At 37.3% G+C, this 19,618-nt stretch overlaps 1 protein-coding gene across 1 annotated transcript in view; it reads right to left on the minus strand.

Moving 5' to 3' along the window:
• LOC121942857 (nesprin-2) overlaps window positions 1-19,618 on the minus strand; it is a 45,574-nt gene that overhangs the window by 20,795 nt on the left and 5,161 nt on the right. The window lies entirely within an intron of this gene.

The following is a 19,618-nucleotide window of genomic DNA, read 5'->3' on the forward strand; positions in this document are numbered from 1 at the left end:
AAAAAATGGAGTGTTTTCCCATTATTTCAGAACGATTACTTCACTGAAATATATCACTCATTCAGGAAAAACCAGGATTGCTCCCCAGAAATGTTTGATTTTTAAAAAGACAAACACAATGTGACATTAACCCTTTGGGACTGCTTGGCGCATTTTACGCACTTTTCATTCTTCATTTTCTGATCAATTTGGCTCTGTTCATGCATATGGCATAAATTCTGACAAGATTGTGTATTTTAGTTTAATCTGTCAATCTAGAATCTAAAATACACTGTGGAAACTAAATTGTTACATTCAGACTATAAAGGTAAAAAAACGCACCATTAAAACCCATTCAAACTGACATTTTTAATCCTATCAACGAATAAAAACATGCACTGTATTATTTCTTTGTGTCATTCTGGGCTTTTGCCTTGGAATTTGTCATTTTTACTATTTTCCACCCGATGATATCATTTTTACCATATTTGGTATATGGAGAAAATACATGCTATTTCCACTAGGTGCAATGTCACAATCAATGTTGCAGCAAATCATTGGCATATCCCAGACTGTCATCATCAAAAAATCTACTTAGCATGTAGTATATTGAAAATAATTCTTTTTCTTTTTTGTCTTTTTCATCCTAAAACATAGTTATGCCAAACACCTGGCATTTAAAGGGTTAAAGGGTTCTGAAAATTATTGAATATTTAAAATTTGTGATCAGGACTGATATAAGTTTAAAAAAACAATGAAAGTCAAAAATAATATTAATGCACAATATTTTTTAAAGCTTGATTTTGAAAGAAGCATTTTGTACGCAGATTTATACAAGTGTGTGCAGTATTAAAGCAAGCCCTAAGGGTCAACTCTACTTTTGTAGTAATATTCTTCATATTCATTCGATTACGTGAAAATATTCACACTAGGAATGAAAAAGACATTTTTCAAGCACAATCTCAACTGATGTTCAAGCACAGACTGGCCAGTTTTAAAAGATGAGTTGCTATTAAAAAAAAACAAAAAACATCTGACATCTTTACAGCAGGGTTTAGTAAACTATCGAAACATGCAGATTTAATAATTTTATTGTGTTTTTTCTACAGCTTGGAATGCTGTTTGAGGAAGTTTAATTGCAACAGTTGGATAATCATCTGAAGGAATATAATTGGAATTCTAAATGTGGTCTATTAGATGCAGAGTGTATTGAACAGTGTCTTTGTTTTAGTCCATATGACAGCTTTCAGAACATTAGCTAAGACCTCCACATTCTTTCTGTTTCACGGAAAAAGTTACCAAATTTTGGTGAGAGTTTCCAGGAAATTCCAGGATCTGCATTTGTTTTAGTTTAGTTTATTTGCACAAAACTAAAAAAAAATACATTACTGGTGCTCAACTCATGTAGAAGTACAAGGATGGCAACATTTTCATACTTCATACTGAGAACTGTTGGACCATCCCTTATCAGTGTTTTAAACATTAATGCGTGCAAACTGTACAGCTATGTAATGTTAAAAACAGATATATGCATATTGTTTAGTCATATTTTTATAGTTATTCTTTTAGGTGAATGTGTATTTAGCTTTGGAGAACTTAATTTTTATTTAAAGTTCTCTTACTATATTTATTTTTATACACACAAATTATTTGTGTGTGACAGCCTGCTTGGCAATAAACTCAACTGTGATTTTGAAAAGAAAACTGAAATACATTTGAGTCTTTGAGTCCACGCTTGAGCTGAGATGAGAAGAAAAGCAAACAACAAAGATTCATGTTGTTTTGTGGTAAAGCCTCCGAGCAAAGAGAAAGACCTCTCTCACTCACTCACACACTCACACAATCACACACTCACTCATTTACAAACTCACACACTCACACACAGTATATGGTCTGAGCTGGAGCCAGAACTACAGGGCTAACACCACACTGAGGGCCAGATTTATGTGTACAAAAACAAGGACAAATGTACGCTTCACCTTTCATTTAGCTGCACTCACAGTGTCTATGTAATTATTTCTGATTCACAGACGCAGCAGCTGATCACGTTCTCGGGTCTGCAGACTGACACCATCTCATTCTCTGAGACCACGTTTAAACAAGAATGGCCCTAGAAATGGAAACGTCTCTCCTTCATGATTCTAAAAAAATCCGCAGTCATATGATAACGTTACAAAAATGATCCACAAGTACACGAATCCACAAAAATATCCAAAAACGCTGCAGTATGCATGTCAGGCCAGCGGTTGCCAGTGTAACTTTGTAATGACACACCATGGAAGAAGACCATGTGCCTGCACGTAAAGGTGTGGGGCGTTGAGTATAAACAAACAAGAAGACGAATGCATGCACAAGAACCGACAGCGTAAGTAGACCCAGTAGAGTCAGTAGCAGAAGCACAGCTCAGTAGTCTGCCATTGTTGTCATTAGTGTCCTCCTACTCGAGTATAGTTATTTGTCTGAAACATAATGCACAAAGTGAAGCTGTGACATCACCGTTCTCACGGGATCTGTGCATTGCAAGTTTACACGGGGACAGAAGGCGTGGCATTTAAAAAAAAATACACTCTAGAACCCAGTTTCAAAAGTTTTCAGGCCCACAAAACACTGTTGTTATGTGAGCGAAAGGCCAAACCGCAACAAAGGTTCTAACGTTTCATGCAAGAACCGCTGCCATGTAAATGGCCCCTGAAATCGCTCATCCTCCGTTTCTGCTCGTTTCCTCCTTCCTTCCCTTTGCCAGATCAAAAACATTTTATGAGTTGACTCAAACACTCATCCAGAGCAACTGTGTGTGAGTGTGTGTGTGTGTGTGTGTGTGTGTGTGTGTGTGTGTGTGTGTGTGTGTGTGTGTGTGTGTGTTCACCCAAGAACTTCAACCCTCCCAGACTCATAAATCAAGCACTTCCTTCCACCCCACAGGAGGCTGATCAGGCCACGGTCTCATCCTCCAAACTCCCACCTGGCAACTGTGTCTGTGTGTGTGTGTGTGTGTGTGTGTGTGTGTGTGTGTGTGTGTGTGTGTAATAGCAGAGTTATGAGGCCAAGGCTTCAGCCCTGCACTTCTGAGAGGCCACATAGATCCCACTCAGAGTCTGTCTGCATCAGTGTGTGACACTTCAGTTGGTCCATCGTTTCAAGCTGTGTTCCAGTTGTTGGAAGTGACATCGTTGTTGCCTAACACTTCCAGTCCAGCCACTACTGCATAAAAACAGCATATGAAACTCTGAACTGTCATCCTCCTGAAATGAAATATGCAGTGTGGGAGAAGGAGAATTGAGTTTTAGGACCTTGTTGCTCTCCCTTTGACAAGGTACAACGTTAATGTAACTGTCAGAAATGAAAGTCTATGGAGTCCCTGAAGAAACGAATCAGCTCAAAACGTGGATTTGGGACTAGAAAAAATAAAATGGACACAGTTGGTGAACTCCAGAGTCTGTAGCGCTAATTTAATTACGAGTAATGAAATAACGAGTAAAATAACTGGTAAAACCTTGGTGAAAGGAAAGCTTATCACATAACAAAAGATCACTCACCCTCTGCAGACGTCTCTCCAGCTAATACCATCAGGTCTCTGCTATAGAGTCCCTTTAGCCAAGAAAAACACTTAGAAAAACTCCTTCCTTCCCACTGCAATCTTAAATAGAAGGTAATGATCCACACATCTACATAAACACTATGTGACTTTGCACACAGTAGTATATTGTGATTTTTATTCAGTCTAAATTATTGTATTAGTTATTTATTCTGTTTTGTTTTGGGTTTTTTGTTTTTGTTTTTCATAGGAGCACATGCTGTATGTTTATTGTCCAAGTTTGTTTTGCTCTGTATGTTGAGCCATGTCTAGGACGATTTTTTGACACCACAGACAATGTTTTCAGGATCTGAATTTGCTGTTTTTACGTGCAGTAGCGGAACAACGATGTAACTCCTTGATAACCGAAAGATGCCTTTAAAAGGTCTACAACATGAAATCTTGACGAACTTCTCGCAAATCTAGTGTTACCATCTAGAGTTGACCCTTTTTATTTATTTTATTTAGAAGATTGTGTCTGGTTTTCTTTAAAATGCAGGGCTTCAGTTAATCATGCTAAAGATAATGCTGTTTTCCATATGAGTGCCAGACAAGTCCAATGTGTCTCACTAAACAAACGCACAGACGGATTCAGTTGAGACCAGATGAAGACATTTACCACCTCGGTCTCTGGAGAAAAACATTAATATGAACATCTGTTGAACATGTGCGTGCACACATACACGCGCACACACACACACACACACACACACACACACACACACACACACACACACACACACACACACACACACACACACACACACACACACACACTGCTGTGTCCCCAAATGAGCTGAAAGTGTGAATGGAAGACAGAGAGACGAAGAGAGCATCTTCATCTGTTGATGAGTCACCAGCTGCAGCTCAGGGCTCAACGACACACTGAAGTGCTGCTAGGCTTACACACACACACACACACACACACACACACACACACACACACACACACACACACACACACACACACACTGCTGCTTCTTAATGACTCTTATTTTTCATTCACTCCATTTCCACTTTTAACTCTTGACTTGTGCTCCCTGTTGGAGACAATATTAAACACACAAGTCAACAGTCTCAGTCCTGATCGGGACCGCAGCAATGCTGAGGACACGGAGGACACTGAGGTTGTGTCCTCTCCATGTTTTTATGAGTAATTTGGGGGGATTTATGAACCTCGGGGGACCTTAATATGCTGTTGCTCTGTTGGACACAGAGACTGAACTTGTAGATATATTGCGCTTTCCTATTTTTCTAGTATTTGTAAGTCAGATGAGTGCAGGATTCACTAAGATGAATTTAGTGAAAATATAGAAATGAATGCTTAATAATCCCTTCAAAACATTTGCTCTCTCCACACACCTTCAAATAGCATTCAAAGCATCTCAAATCTCAGAAAGTTGGTTTGATTTCTTTCACAAGATGTGCAAAGGATATGCAAGATCACGATATTGGAAACATTAAGCATAAATTGTCACATCATCATTACTTCTTCATTTCGGCTCTCTTGCTCTTAAATGGCTCTCATTTTCCTGTAGTTTAATGTATCACAATAATGTCATTAGGGGCATAAAACGTGATAAAAAGCCTTAGATTTATGCTGCAAAAAGATTGAATGTTCTAGCTTTAATGGGGTTTTTATTTCAGATCGACATACAGGATTACGCCAACAATCTTCCACAGCCATTTGTTTCTGGCAGAATTACAGCAAAGTGCCACGTTTGCATGGCACATAGAGTCTGGTAACATAAGGTCATGACGTGATGACAGGAGAGACAGAAGCATTAGTGTTTTGCTGCAAAAAGAATCAATGCTCTAACTATCTTGAATTTTAATTTAGAAATATTTAAACAGAATCATGCAAAACATGACCTCCAGTGGCCATCTGTGGGATGCCCAGCAGAGTAAAAGTACTCTTGTATGTTATTTCAGGCTACAATGAGTTAAAATAGCAACACAATTCAATATTTTTCATATCTTAACATAATAAATGTTAAGATATCACCATGGGACCCTCTTTGATTTATTTAATTATAACAATACTTTTTAAAATTTACTTAAAGTATATATATATATATATATATATATATATATATATATATATATATATATATATATATATATATCGTTGTATTTTATTAAATGTTATTGTAACAGTAGGGTATTCAACTTTATTATATGACAGTAGCTACTTTATTGAAATTTATTGTAACTGCAGTTCATTCACTACTTTTGTATTTTAGTAGTTAACATTAGTTTAGAGGTCATTTAAAAATATCAAGAAATATATTGTGTATCATGATATAGCTTTAAAATATTGCAATATTATTTTCAAGCTATCACCTAGCCCTAGTTGAGTGTAAGATTGTATGAATGAATAAATGAATGAATGAATGAATGAATGAAGCCTTTATTGCTCCTAAGGGACTTTGTCTTGCACCAAGAACATAAAAACATTAACGACAAAAGACATCAACATCCATACTGGACAGACAGCACATAATACATGACAGAAATGTCATATAGCAAATTCAATAAAGTGTTTGAGAAGTTCTTGAAAAAGCTGCAAGCAGCAAAACATCTGCCCAGCAATCATCCCTTTCCGCACAGGCATCTTTTAAATGGTCACTGTATTAGTTTCACCAAAATCAAACCTCTCCTGAGGTTTGACAGAGCAGAGCCCAAGTGAATGCAAAGCCAACAGCAGGTTTGTGTCTGGTAGTTCTCTATCAGCAGGAAAGATTTGAATATGAGATGGAGACGAGCAAACACACAGAGAAGTTAATTTGCATCGTCTGAATTAAAGCAGGGTTACAACTATTTAAACAGTCAAATATTAGAGAATTTCACCGCGTCTTGAAGGACGTGCAAGAATGCCAAAAAGTCTCCTGTTACAGCAGCACATACACACACACACACTCTCTGAAGACAGATCACACACACTGTTATTACAGCATTTTATAGTCTTCACAGATATTTGAGTGTCTTTTCACAGCCACTGAGAAACTGTTTGTCACTTCTCTCTCTCTCTCTCTCACACACACACACACACACACAGTCTATCTCTCAATAATCCTTTATCCAAACACATCACTCACCCAGACAGACAGACAGACAGGTGGACAGTGACTCTGATACCTGACAGTATTCATCACTGATGATGCCACAGACATCACCAGCTGAGCCAGGGCCGACACACACGCACACACACACACGCGCGCGCGCGCGCACACACACACACAAAATATCCTATCCCTATTAGATAAACAAGCAGGCAGGGAAATCTGATTGGTCGTTATGACTGATGCGTCATCACCCAATATGAATACCCGACAGCTCTGTGTGTGTGTGTGTGTGTGTGTGTGTGTGTGTGTGTGTGTGTGTGTGCGTGTGTGTGTGTGTCACATCAGTCATTGACTTCTGTGACTTTGGTGCCTCCGACAAACTCTGGCGGGACAAACAGCCCGCCGAGTGACATCACTCGACAACAGTGTAACATCACTCGCTTTTCTTATTTCATCTCTCCTAAACAGCAGAACATCTGACCCCACAACAGGATTTTAAAAATATTATTATTATTTTCTTTTTAACCTTCTCCCAATAAACCTTTAGTTTATGACATTTACTTGGCATCAATTTTATGAGATGAGGGTTGGGCTGGATGGCAGGTAACAACAAAGGTCCTTTAACCAAGGCGTTCTTAAAATAACAACAGGCAAACATAAAAACAGGCAAATGTGTCCTTAGTTTACAGAAATTTGCAAAGCCAAAACATTTTTTTGTGGCAATTGTGTTGCACTGCCTCACCATCCTGTTTTAATTGGAAATATAGTCAAGGAAATCTCTACAGTGTCAAGCTCTTAAAAATCTGCCTCACTTTTTTTTGTTGCTTATCAAGGATAAAAATTCTCATCAAGCATATTTTGCAGCAGATTATTAAACTAGTTTCAACTGGTGACTCCTGGCTGCATGCAGGGGGCAGTACTGTGCTTATCAGATCCTGCTCTGTACTTCTGCTTTAATTGAATGAATTAAAAGACAATCTGGTTTCAGGAAGCTTTATCTTGAATGTCTGAAGTTCCTCTGCTTACATTACTGCTTTAAAGGTCATGTAGTGTTTGGTAGTGGCCTGATTTTAATGCTTTGCTTCAGAGTTTTTTTTTCTTACTCAGTTGGCAGATGTTTCGGTTTGATAGCAGAAGATTTCTCTTGATTACATAATATTTTATGCCTCTGCAGAAGGGGATTTTTTTTTCTTGCAGTGCATGTTGCTGTTACACTTGCAGGAAACCACAAGCAACCAGACGGACCAGCATGAGGGAACGAGGGTAAGCAGCTCATCTTCACCATTAAGACCCATCCCTGCTGAGATGATGAGGAGATCACCTCCTCCGCTGTACGCTCCTGCAGAAGAGGAAGTGAATTCATGTTATTAAGATTAAGAAAATGGCTTTTTGTTGGACCTGATGGTGATACGGAGCTGAGGAGGAGATTGAGGTGAGATTTAAAGACTCGGCTTCATTTAAATAATGTCCTGAGACAGAAAGATGAAGCTGGCAGTGAAATAATAGAGGGCCGAGGGGCGGGGCTTGGTTTATACTCAGCTTTATTAGTGTGGTGGTCAGAGGTGGATTTGTTCTATTAGGTCTGCAGTATACACTGGATGATATTCAGCTGTGAAGGTGAAAGGAGGCAAGTTCACAGTGTGATGAGATTCCCTACAGTACCTGAGTCCTGAGCCAACGTTATTTCAGCCTCTGGCAATGAACACAGAGCAGAGGACTGGAGATGAGGATCGTCAAATTTTATTGATATTGATACCATTATCCAGAAACATTAACAATACAAGTCTTTATCAATACCAGTATTGATACTTTTCTATTAGTTGGTGGAAGACAAGGCAACAATATGTTTAACAGAACTGGAATTATTACATTTTCACACTAAAATGTTGGTCAATGTCTAAAAGTAAGTAAGTAAATAAGTTAGTAAATAAATAAATAAATAAATAAATAAGCTATAGATGAATTCAGTCTACAATGTCTACCAGTAAGTAAGTGAGTAAATAAGTTAATAAATAAATAATAATAATAATAATAAATCTCTTTCTCTGTGTGACCTAGATTAAATATAAAAATATCATATATAAAATATATTTTAAATTTTTTTTAAAAAAATGCTCTTAGAATTCAAATGTAACCCATCTTCTTTGCAGCTTCTATGTTGTTTCCACTTTATGAACCCAAAGCACATAAACACAACCAAGTTGGAAGAAAGACTTCCCAACTCGGAAACGCCGACCTTCCTTCATCCCACGAATGCAGCATTTGTAAACATGACTGCATGTATAATTAACAAAACAAGGCAACACTTTAATTTGGTTGTGACCTTAACGTTTGCAAAACTCCAATCAAACTGGCATTGAGCATATTATGCACGGAGAGAAAATCACTGTAGGTCAGCAAGTGCAGTTTGGAAAATGGTGGAACGAAGCACTTAAATGCATCACTCCCTGAAGTTTCAGCGGCGAGAAAAAAAAAGAGATGAATGGCTCCTATTAGAGTGTGGCTGCTTTAGCGGGAAAGTGATATTCAGCTGAGGAGGTGATGAAGGTGAGAGGAAGTTAAGACTATTAGACCCGAGACTGATTAAAATAACGTCTGTGTCCTGAGACAAAGTTAATCATTCCCTCTGCTGCTCAGCTCTGCTCACACAAACCGCAGCTTTTGACCACATTAAACATCGTTTGTGTCGTACTGACGCAGTAAATCATCTCACCCTCTCAACAACTGCAAGTTTGGGACATGAAGATAAAAAGCACGCAGGGATGAATACAGTATTGGCATGCTGCCTGGGAAAAAAAGACCTGAAACTACCTGGAAAATGTTCAGACTGGGCTATGGAGGTATCACAATATCACAGTTTACCAGAGTATTTAGAAATCCTGAAGGTATGTTTTTGAATAACATCATATATCCAGGCGCCCCTTTTTCCAATAAACTCACTGTTTGTAGTGCACAGCATGCACCATCAGAGCTCAGTCTCTGGTCTCTACTGGTGAAACAGATGGAGGAGGAGGAGGAGGAGGAGAAGGAGAAGGAGAAGGAGAAGGAGAAGAAGAAGAAGAAGAAGAAGAAGAAGAAGAAGAAGAAGAAGAAGAAGAAGAAGAAGAAGAAGAAGAAAAGGAAGATTAAGAAGAGGAAGAAAAAGAAGAAAAAGAAAAAGAAGAAGAAGAAGAAAAAGAAGGATGAGGAGGAGGAAGAGGAGGAGAGGAAGAAGAAGCAGTTACTGTCACATGAAGATTGTGCAACAACATTGTTCTCTGCATTTAACCCATCCTTGCTAAGCAGTGAGCAGCAGGGGCTGATGTCAGATCCTTTGCCAGTGCCTTGCTCAGGAGCACCAACAGATGTATTAACCTAATGTATATGTTTTTGATGATGGTGTTGGAAAACAGAGAGCCTGAAGAAAACCCACACAGACACAAGGAGAACATGCAAACTCATACAGAGAGATCTGGGTCAGCCAAGCTCGAGCCCAGGACCCTCTTGTTGTGAGGCAACAGTGCTAACCACTGAGTCACCATGCCACTGAAAGACACAGCGACACCTAGTGGTGGAGGAAGAAGTTACAGGACTGTAAACAGCCAGTGGCCAGCAGGCAGAGAGAAAATGTGGGGAACAGCATGATTTTTACATCTAATTTTGTGAATTAAGGATTCATTTTGACCAATCCGAAGCTGGTGATTGTTGGAACAGTGGACTTATTAACTAGATTACTAACAAGAGTAACCAAGATGGTTATGGAGAGTTTTATTTCTTTTCTGTCGAGTTTAAATGAAGTGTATTTTATGATACGTTAACGAAGAAGTTAAGACTTGTCAGTCTTCTGTGACAGAGAAAAAGTTAAATTCAAAAGATGTACAATTGTATTTTCTCTGTTAATAAGAAAAATAGGTATGGGAATATTACTTTTCTTCCTCAGAAAAGCATGAAGGTACGAAATATAGCATACCACCCAAGCCTAATTCAAAGACAGTATTTATTGTTATATAACACATGACCTTTTTGGTCAAGTAAAAAAATTTGATGATCTACTTCAAATGTTGAAAAAAAAGTAAACATTCTTCCTCTATCCTGATCTGCATCTGATTATTTCAAAAATAGACATGATAGATACAGATATTTCGAGATTTTACAATGCAACATAAGAAAAAGAAATATTCATAACTTCATACTTCCTGTGTCTTAGCATTTTTATGACTTTCGAAAGATTGACTTAAGACATTTTAATGCCAAATAAGGCCTTATTTTGAGATTGATCCTCTAAGACTTTTTAAGGATCTGCGGGAATGCTGATAAAGCCGTCAGTTATATAACTGACGTTGGAGTCCGAGCAGTCAGTCTACTGCACTGTCTGTCTGTCTCTACTGCAATGAATATCAGCTCTAAAGAGATACAACACAGAGGTGTCCTACAGGTACCAACCTGTAGCTGTAGGTCATCTCAAACCTACAGGAAATAATCTTTGACTTGGTCATACCCTGAAGAATAACCCCATTTTCAGATGTGAGCAGTGTGTAAGAGCCACTGAAGCGTTCATGCATTTAGTCAGCAGCAACTGTTAGAGCAGCAGCTGTCCTGTCAGCAGCACAGATATACTGAGAGGCTGAGAGGTCAGCAGCCGGCCACAGCGTCTTCACCTGTGTGAGTGATGACAGAATTACCGTCAAAACTATCGATCTGTTCAGTGAACACTAGTTTTAAGTAGATGTGTACAGGAAGAAAACAGGTGCACTGTCATTTGTTGCTTTGCAGCTGACTGTGCACCGAGTGTTTTTACTACATCAAATTCCACCAACCTGCACAGCCAATAAAGTTTAATGTTTTTATTCGCTGACTCAGCGCAGCGTCACTAAATATGCTCACAGCAAAACAAAAAACTTCAAAGTCAAACTGAAGGTTTGAATTGATCATATTAGAGCAACAGAGCGTTAATACATTTACAACATATACAACAGGAGGTTTGAATCAGTTGAACAGCTGCTTGTGGAGATAAAACTCTACATTCAACGAGAAACAGCAAGAGAAGCCGAATCTGAGCGTCATGACGTGTCTCTCAGTGTTTATTTTTTCATTTTTCACCATCGCAGTCATTAACACTCCAGAAACAGTCCATAAAACTCTTGCAATGTGGAATGCCCTTGAAGTTAAGCAAAAAAGTGAATTTACTTGTAAAACCTCTCCAATTTAACCCTTTAACACCAGAGCACACTGTTTTATTTTTCTTTCGGAAAAAATTAGGAAAGAAAGCAACAAACAACTTAAAAGGACACAGCCCAGAAATTTTCAAAAAAAAGCTTCAAGAAAATAACCAGAGAATATTCAACAAAAAACATAAAAATAGCCTAGAAAAGTTATACATACATCCTTCTCTCTTTTTTAAAACTAATTTTTAGGTAATTTTCTAGTCATCTTTCACTAATTTCTTACAATTTTTTGTTGGTCATGTGGCTTGTAAAAGGAGTTTGAAGGCAGCACAAAAAAACTGATGTCAATCCAGGTTTCAAAGCATCCTGAGGCCGACGCATCAAGTGACCTCTTCTACAGCACCGAGCCAGCGTCCTCACTTCACTGGACTTCGCTCCTCTATCTAACCTTGTGACGACTAAAAGGCACAAACAAAACCGAGTGTGCAGCAGAGAACAGCCTGTGGTGACATCAGTGAGTGTGTGTGTGTGTGTGTGTGTGTGTGTGTGTGTGTGTGTGTGTGTGTGTGTGTGTGTGTGTGTGTGTGTGTGTGTGTGCGCACGCAGTGACATAAGGTCAGCTGCTGCTCTGTCAGAAACTCTCCTCCCGGCTCACCCTCGTCTCCTCTCACAGATTGTGTCCTACAGTGCAGCTCTCTCTCTCTCTGCACCTGCAGAATCTGAGGACAACCAGCCTCAACTCAAGCAAGCTACTTCTAGAGTCTTGTAGACGACCAAAACATTTTTTTTTTTTTTTTTACATATTTCCCAACATAAAATAAAATAACTCATTTCCTTAGACCAAATTAGACCAGCAAGCTGAAAACTGAATGAATTCAAACCATGGCCTTGTTATCTAAGTAACCCAATCACCAGCAATACAAACCAAAACAAAATAAAAACATTTGCATTGTACGTTTCTGTAAACCACATGATTTAGTCTGCATGTTGTTTTGTAACGGATACACTGAAATTTTAAACAATGCTGTTTTACAACAGCAGCTGTCCTAATGTGTATTTTGAGCCAAATTATGATATTTTCCTAAACACAAGTGTTTTTTGTACCTAACTTAACCAGATATTTACCACGGCATTGTTAATTGTTAATAATTTGCAAACGTAACCCACCGTCCCTCGTCTGCAGAAGGTGGCTGCAGGAGTTGTTATGAAGTGCACTGTAAAAAATGTCTATAAGTCAACAGAGAAGTGCTGAAAAACAACATCATAAAACTGTAAATAGAAAAACAATGAATCAGTGTTCAATTTACTGTATTATTTTGTGAATCACTGAACCAAACAAAACTGTTATGATGTAAGAATATGTTGAAATAATGATATTCCTTTCTAGAATTTACAAAAATAAAGTATTACAAATTCAGTTGTTATGATTTACAGATAAATATGTAGCCTACAAATGGATTTTACAATAGATTTTAAAACATTTGAGTGTTACGTTGGAATGTTTCTTAAACTTGAACTTTCTTATTGATGTTCACTCTAAAAAATGAATAACACAATGTTTTTGACATAACTATTAGGACACTGACAAAAGAAGGTATTTTGCCTGCTCATAACAGCTTATTTATCCACAATATTTTTTTTTAGATTTTCCATATTTTAAAATATGTTTTTTGCAACCATATAACACATAACATGTAGTTATGTCATAACACAGAATGAAGATAAAAAAAGAAAAGAAAAATAAAAAAACAAAATACTCAAATGTTAAAACTGGTGATCTATACAGAATGGAGTACCGTTATTGCAATAATTGCTAGATATGAGACATATTAAAAAGACAAAAAACAAATTAAGTACATAATTTACACAGGCTCAGAATCTGCATGGTCCACAAAAATTAGTCAATCCTTTGATCAAATGACAGATCTAAATCCTTCCCATAATTCATAAAGGGACTCCATATGTTTTCAAAAACATTCTGTTTACCTTTTAATATATAAGCTATTCTTTCTAATGGGCGACATGACAACATAAGTCTTCTCCACTGATTCGTGTTTGTTCTGCTAAGGTTTTTCCATAAAAATGCAATACATTTTTAGCATAAAGCAAGCCATGGTCTATAAATACACATTCATTTTTACTATAATTATGCTTCACTGGATACAGGACCAACAAAACAGATTTTTGAAATTGAAAGAAAAATAATGATTTTCTAATGTGTAGATTTATTAATTTAATTTAATTTTAGGGTTTTTACCCATAAGGTAATGGAATTGCAGAAAGGTTATTTTTTGTCTTCAAGTTTACATTTTAAAGTTGTTCACATCTTCACTGTGTTTTTTATAAATTTATTCTGGAAACCACAGTTTCCTGACAGTTTTTTTCCACATAAAACAACAGATTTTTTTTTTTTTTTTTTTTTAAAGTGCATGAAGAAGGGAAGTGAACACAGTTTGGAAGTGGATCAAAAAAACACATTAACAGTAATATGAGCCACGATTCAATCCAACACCAGTTTGCCTCTGTGTGTGAAACAGTGCAATGCTGTTCCACTGAAATGTGAACCTGTATCCTCGTCTAAAGGCTCAAAATGACAAAATACAGGGAGCATGTAATGACTCTTGTCGTGAAATTCAAGTTTTATTCGTCAGTTTTTGTTTTTAAAGACTTTGATGATAGCTTATGTCATATACTATAAAGCCCTCTGTTTTGTGATAATGGGCTTTATAAATAAAATTGACTTGACTCTGACTTAGTCTGAGAGTGGAGCTAATAGTTTGCACTAAATAGAAGTTCTTTCACCCTCGTGCTTTCAACCTTAAATGTGCCACAATATGGTTGAATTATTAGTTTTTCACTACAACTGTTGACAACTGTTGCACGACTAATGGGTAAGTGTAGCTGCAAGTGCATGAAGTAAAAGAGCAAAACAGTGCAAAAAAAAAAATATTGGGTGAATTTACAAAAAAGATTGCACAGCTTTTGTGGCCTCTAACCCAGCCAAAATAAGACATAAAAAAACAGTTTAATTCACAAAGTACTCTAAAAAAAGAAATGCCTCTCAAACTGCACTGCCAAAAAAAATAGTTCCTCCTGTGCTGTTTGCACATAGGGACTGTTTGGTACATTTTACGCGCTTTTCATTCTTCATTTTTTGATCATTTTGGCTGTGTTCATGCATATGGTATACATTTTGGCAAGATTGTGTATTTTTGTTTAACTTGTGAATTTCCAGCTCAGCTCCAGCTTGTATTTTTTTCTATTTCCCTCCATATATATATTATGATTAGGACTGATGTTGGTTAAATTAAATTAAACTCAATGAAAATCAAAAAATCATATTAATGTAGAATCTTTTTTTAAAGCTTGATTTTGAAAAGCACATTTTGAGTGCAGAGCCATACAATTCTAACAAGCGGACCCTAAGGGTTAAATTTGGTACGTTCACTTGGACTCAACAATGAACTGTTGAGATTTTGGTAGTTAGTGAATCATCCACGTTTTCACTGTTTTAAAGTCTAAGCACAACCTGAGGTGGAATCATACTATCGCGAAACAGTAATTCTAGCTGGTACAAGAAACTTTTTCTCTGGTTCCTCTGGTACAAATGGAACGTGACATCAGAGACTCAATAACACATTGTTGGTCTTCTCATTGGTTTTGCTGATAAGAATATAGAATATCACTAATAGCTATAATCCATATATTTGGCCTCTCTTCCCCCCTGTGGTGCTCTGACTCTATTTTCTCTTTGTCATTTATTTTAGGAATGATTTGTAAACATATACATCCTGCAGATATTCTCACCGTCTCCTCTTCCATCTCTTCCCTTTTGCTCCATCTTCTCTGCAAAATGAGATAGATGAGATCAGGTATCTTTCATACCCTCCACCCCTTCCTCTGTCCCTGTGTCTCTGTGTCTGTCTGAGGAGGACAGAAAGGCTGTTTGTTCCCCGCCTGCCTCCTTTTGTCCAAATGAGACAATAGACTGACTCTGGGGGCAGAAACGAGGAGGAGCAGCAGGAGGAGGAGAAGGAGGAGGAGGAGAGGAGCAGAATGTGTTAGAAGGGACAAGGACAAAGAGGTGAAATCAGAAAAAAATATGAGTTTTTCCTTTTTTCTTTCCTTTTTTTCCCCAGACATCTTCCAAACAAGTAGCCTAAGTGAAAATGTAATCCTTAGGGCCCACTGCGATATTACACACACTTTTATCGCTCTGCGCAAAAATTGCACTTTAAAAACTATATCATACAAAAATATGATTTTCTACTTTCATTGAGTTTATTTTATTAACCAATATCAGTTCTAATCTTATATATCAAATATTCATTAATTTCACACTTAGATTGCTCTGCACACAAAATGCACTTTTCAAAAATCAGGCTAAAAAATATTATACATTAGTATGACTTTAAATAAAATAAAAACAGTAAAAATGCAAACAACTTTACAAAACAACCTTTGAATTTTACAATATAAAAGTGTTTTTAACTCAGCTGTAGAATTGTTGACATTACAACAGTTAACTGAAAAATTTACACCATCCATTGGAAGACGAAAATAAAACTTCTGCAGTTCTGTTACTAGCCATGTGTAAAATCAATCACATTAAATTATAATTGAACATCTACACATTAAAAAAAATATTTTTGTTTAAATTTCAAAAAGCAGTTACGGGCATGTGAAATAACTGTTTTTGTCATTGTCATAATATTTATGCCAAAAAATAGGATAAAATAGTAAAGTTTAAGTTTTAAGGAACAAATGATCCTCAAATGTAGCACTCAAATGTCTTAAAATGATATGATATAATATCTTTATATTGCCCAGGCCTTCTGGCAACTTATTTTGGCGAGAAAAACAGATACACTGGGGAAGCATTTTTTTTGCTGTGAGTACACTGAATCTTCATTGCAACTTAAGAAACAAAGAAACTTGAAAAAAGGTCTTTTGGATCTTTTGGGCCTAAAGGGTCCCAGAGAGCACAATGAAAAGCAGTGTTTAGGCCATGAGAGGCTCATCTGTTTACAGTTATTATGGTTCACTCTTAATTATTAATAAGGCAATGATGTATTAATTTAACAAAAAGCTCCTTCAATGCGGCACGCAAACTGACTGTGCAGGGAAAAAACATTTATAAGTTACAGTAATTATATTTTCCCCAGGGAAGTCCTTACAGGCCAATGAGTTACTGAACTTATTTGTCATTTTCATCCTGGCTGTAAATGCACTTTGAGGGGTTGTCACCTAAAAATAAGAACCACATATTTTCTTCTTAACTTTCTAAAATCCCAAATTATTTCTCTTAAAACTACACCAGAGTGTGAAAAAAAGAGTTTGGGTTTTTAAAAGTAAATCAGACAGATGTGACTTTGTAATTCTAAGCTCAGTGATTATGTCATATTTGGTTTCAAGCTGAACGGGACTTCTAAAGGTGTCAGAGGAGCCTTTTCACTGAGCAGATCTTAATCTCGTGACCCAAATACGTCGACGTTTCTCGCCAGATTTGAATGTTAAACTAACTAAGCTGGAAGTGGCGTCATGAGGCGGCAGAGAGCAGTGAATTATACGGACTGAAAGAAAGAGAGTGTTGGGTTTTGGAATAAGCAGAGAGGATCACAGACACGTAGAGAGAGCTGGAGAGAGGAGGAGAGGGTGATGACATGTTTTAGACTTTGATCAGGAGATTCAGGCTGAAGAAGAAAACACTAATGTCCTTAACAACACTAAAAAATATTTTTATCGCCATGTTATCTGCAGAATCTCTGAGGGGGACAGCAGGTTGGTTTGTCAAACAAACATGGCCCCCTCCTCTAGTGCCATCCTCAGGACAAATATTACAGTTTCCGTTCAAACAAGCAGGTCCTTGTGACCTTTAACCCTTTGATCTCTGCAATAGAAATGGTTCTCCAGTGCCTCCATTAATATTTTTTGCTCATTGCGATGTCATTTCTTGGAGTATCTTCAAATGCTTCATGAAATCTGTACAACCTAACCTAAAAGGTTGTATGAGTCAACAAACCATAATCATTTATTTTAAAAAAGACATTAAAATTGTGTCATCCTATAGGAGTACATGTATGCAGCCGGACCTAATTTCAAATTATTATTGTTATAGATTTTATTATTAGCTTTTTGCAGGTTTTTTTTCCCTGCCAAATATTATTACCAACTTTAAGAGGTGGACTGTTTTTTTGTTGTTGTTTTTTTTCTTTTCTTTTTTTGTTTTGTTTTGTTTGATGATTATTTTTTTCTTTTCTTAATAAAATCCAATACCACTATTATCACTTAAGCCTGTATCAATAATTTTACAACATATATTTCTAATTTATTGAGTATGCTGTGCTGTATAATGTACACCAATTTTAAGTCCAATGAAAACTTAAACTAAAAAATAATGTTTCATTGATTTACCTCTGACCCCACAGTTTTATATCATTGGAGCACTCCCCAAGGGGAGATGGGAAAAAAAGAAACTGTATTTATTACATGTTCTAATATTAATAGCCAGGAAGATGATAACTCTCTTATGGCTAAAACCGCTTCCTCCTACTGTACCTCAATGGCAAGAAAGAGTGAAGAAGGTGTACTTAATGGAGAAGATAACTGCACACCTTCATCTTAAGATGGACATTTTCAGAACAAGATGGGCTCCCATAAGTAAATACTTAAATCTGTCAATGTGAAACACTGTCAAACTGTGCTATCTCAGGAGAACTGTCCATGTGTTTTGTGTGGTTTATGCAGAGATTTATCAGAGACAACCCAGTGGGCTTGAGTTGTTTGCCGAACTGTCAAAGGTTCAATTGTTCTGTTTATAGCATATCTCTGGAATTGCTTTGTTTCTTCATGTATATGTGGCAAGGGAGGATCTGATGTGAATTGAAATGTGTGTACAAATATATGTGAAGACTAATAAATATTTGGTTAAAAAAAAAATGTTTCATTAAAAAATTCCAAAAATTGGACACATTTCATCACATTTTACAAAATAAAAAAAAATAACTATTGATCCAATAAGACTCATGGCACTTTATTTGAAGGACTTTGCTTGTCTCAGGCAGGAAGTGCTGATGTTTTTGTTGTAGACTTGAAGCTTCCAGTCAACTGCTGGCTGTTGGCATTAGCAGACAGTTAAACAGACACTGCGCTGCCTTTAACTGTGAGGATTTATGTGAGCAGGCAACAAACTAACAGCTCTGCAATTCAGATATTACTAATATTTGCAAGTCACTCTGGTGCTCTGTGGTCCCAAAATGTGACCTAAGAGTCCGGTCTGAAGCTCTGCAAAAGCCTTGCTTTGTGTGTGTGTGTGTGTGTGTGTGAGAGAGAGAGAGAGTCAGAAAGCCGTGGGTGAGAACGAGAAAACCCAAACGCCGGTGGCTTATAAAAACGACGTGACAATATATACTCTGTTCACGACATATCACACATGGAACAAGCTGCGACACCTCAAGTTTATTTGATATATCATCCACCGCTACAGGTCAGCTATAACCCTGATGACCTGCAATGTTTACCATAATTCCAGCCTTCACCAATCACACACATGCTAGAACATCATTCTGATATTTGACCCATCTACAGACAATAAACTGTACAAAGGAAAACCAAACTGACAGTGCTCAGCCTCCTCTGGCCCTGTGGAAGAGGAACCAGGCGAACTGAGAGTGTCTCTGTGCAGCCGTGCTGCAGGTTACAGCAGCCATAAAGCTGAAGGAAGCAGGCTATTTAATGGTGTAATAACATTATGTGTTGTTATGGCTGTCAGAGGGGACATTAGCCTGCAGATGTTAGCGAGCAGAGTTGTTGTAGACTGCCTCCACGGGGGGAGGTGGAGCCTCAGGACATAATGA

The sequence above is a fragment of the Plectropomus leopardus genome, chromosome 6 (genome assembly GCF_026936395.1).
Source record: "Plectropomus leopardus strain MGB_pleo_1.0 chromosome 6, ASM2693639v1, whole genome shotgun sequence".
NCBI classification, from domain to species: domain Eukaryota; kingdom Metazoa; phylum Chordata; class Actinopteri; order Perciformes; family Serranidae; genus Plectropomus; species Plectropomus leopardus.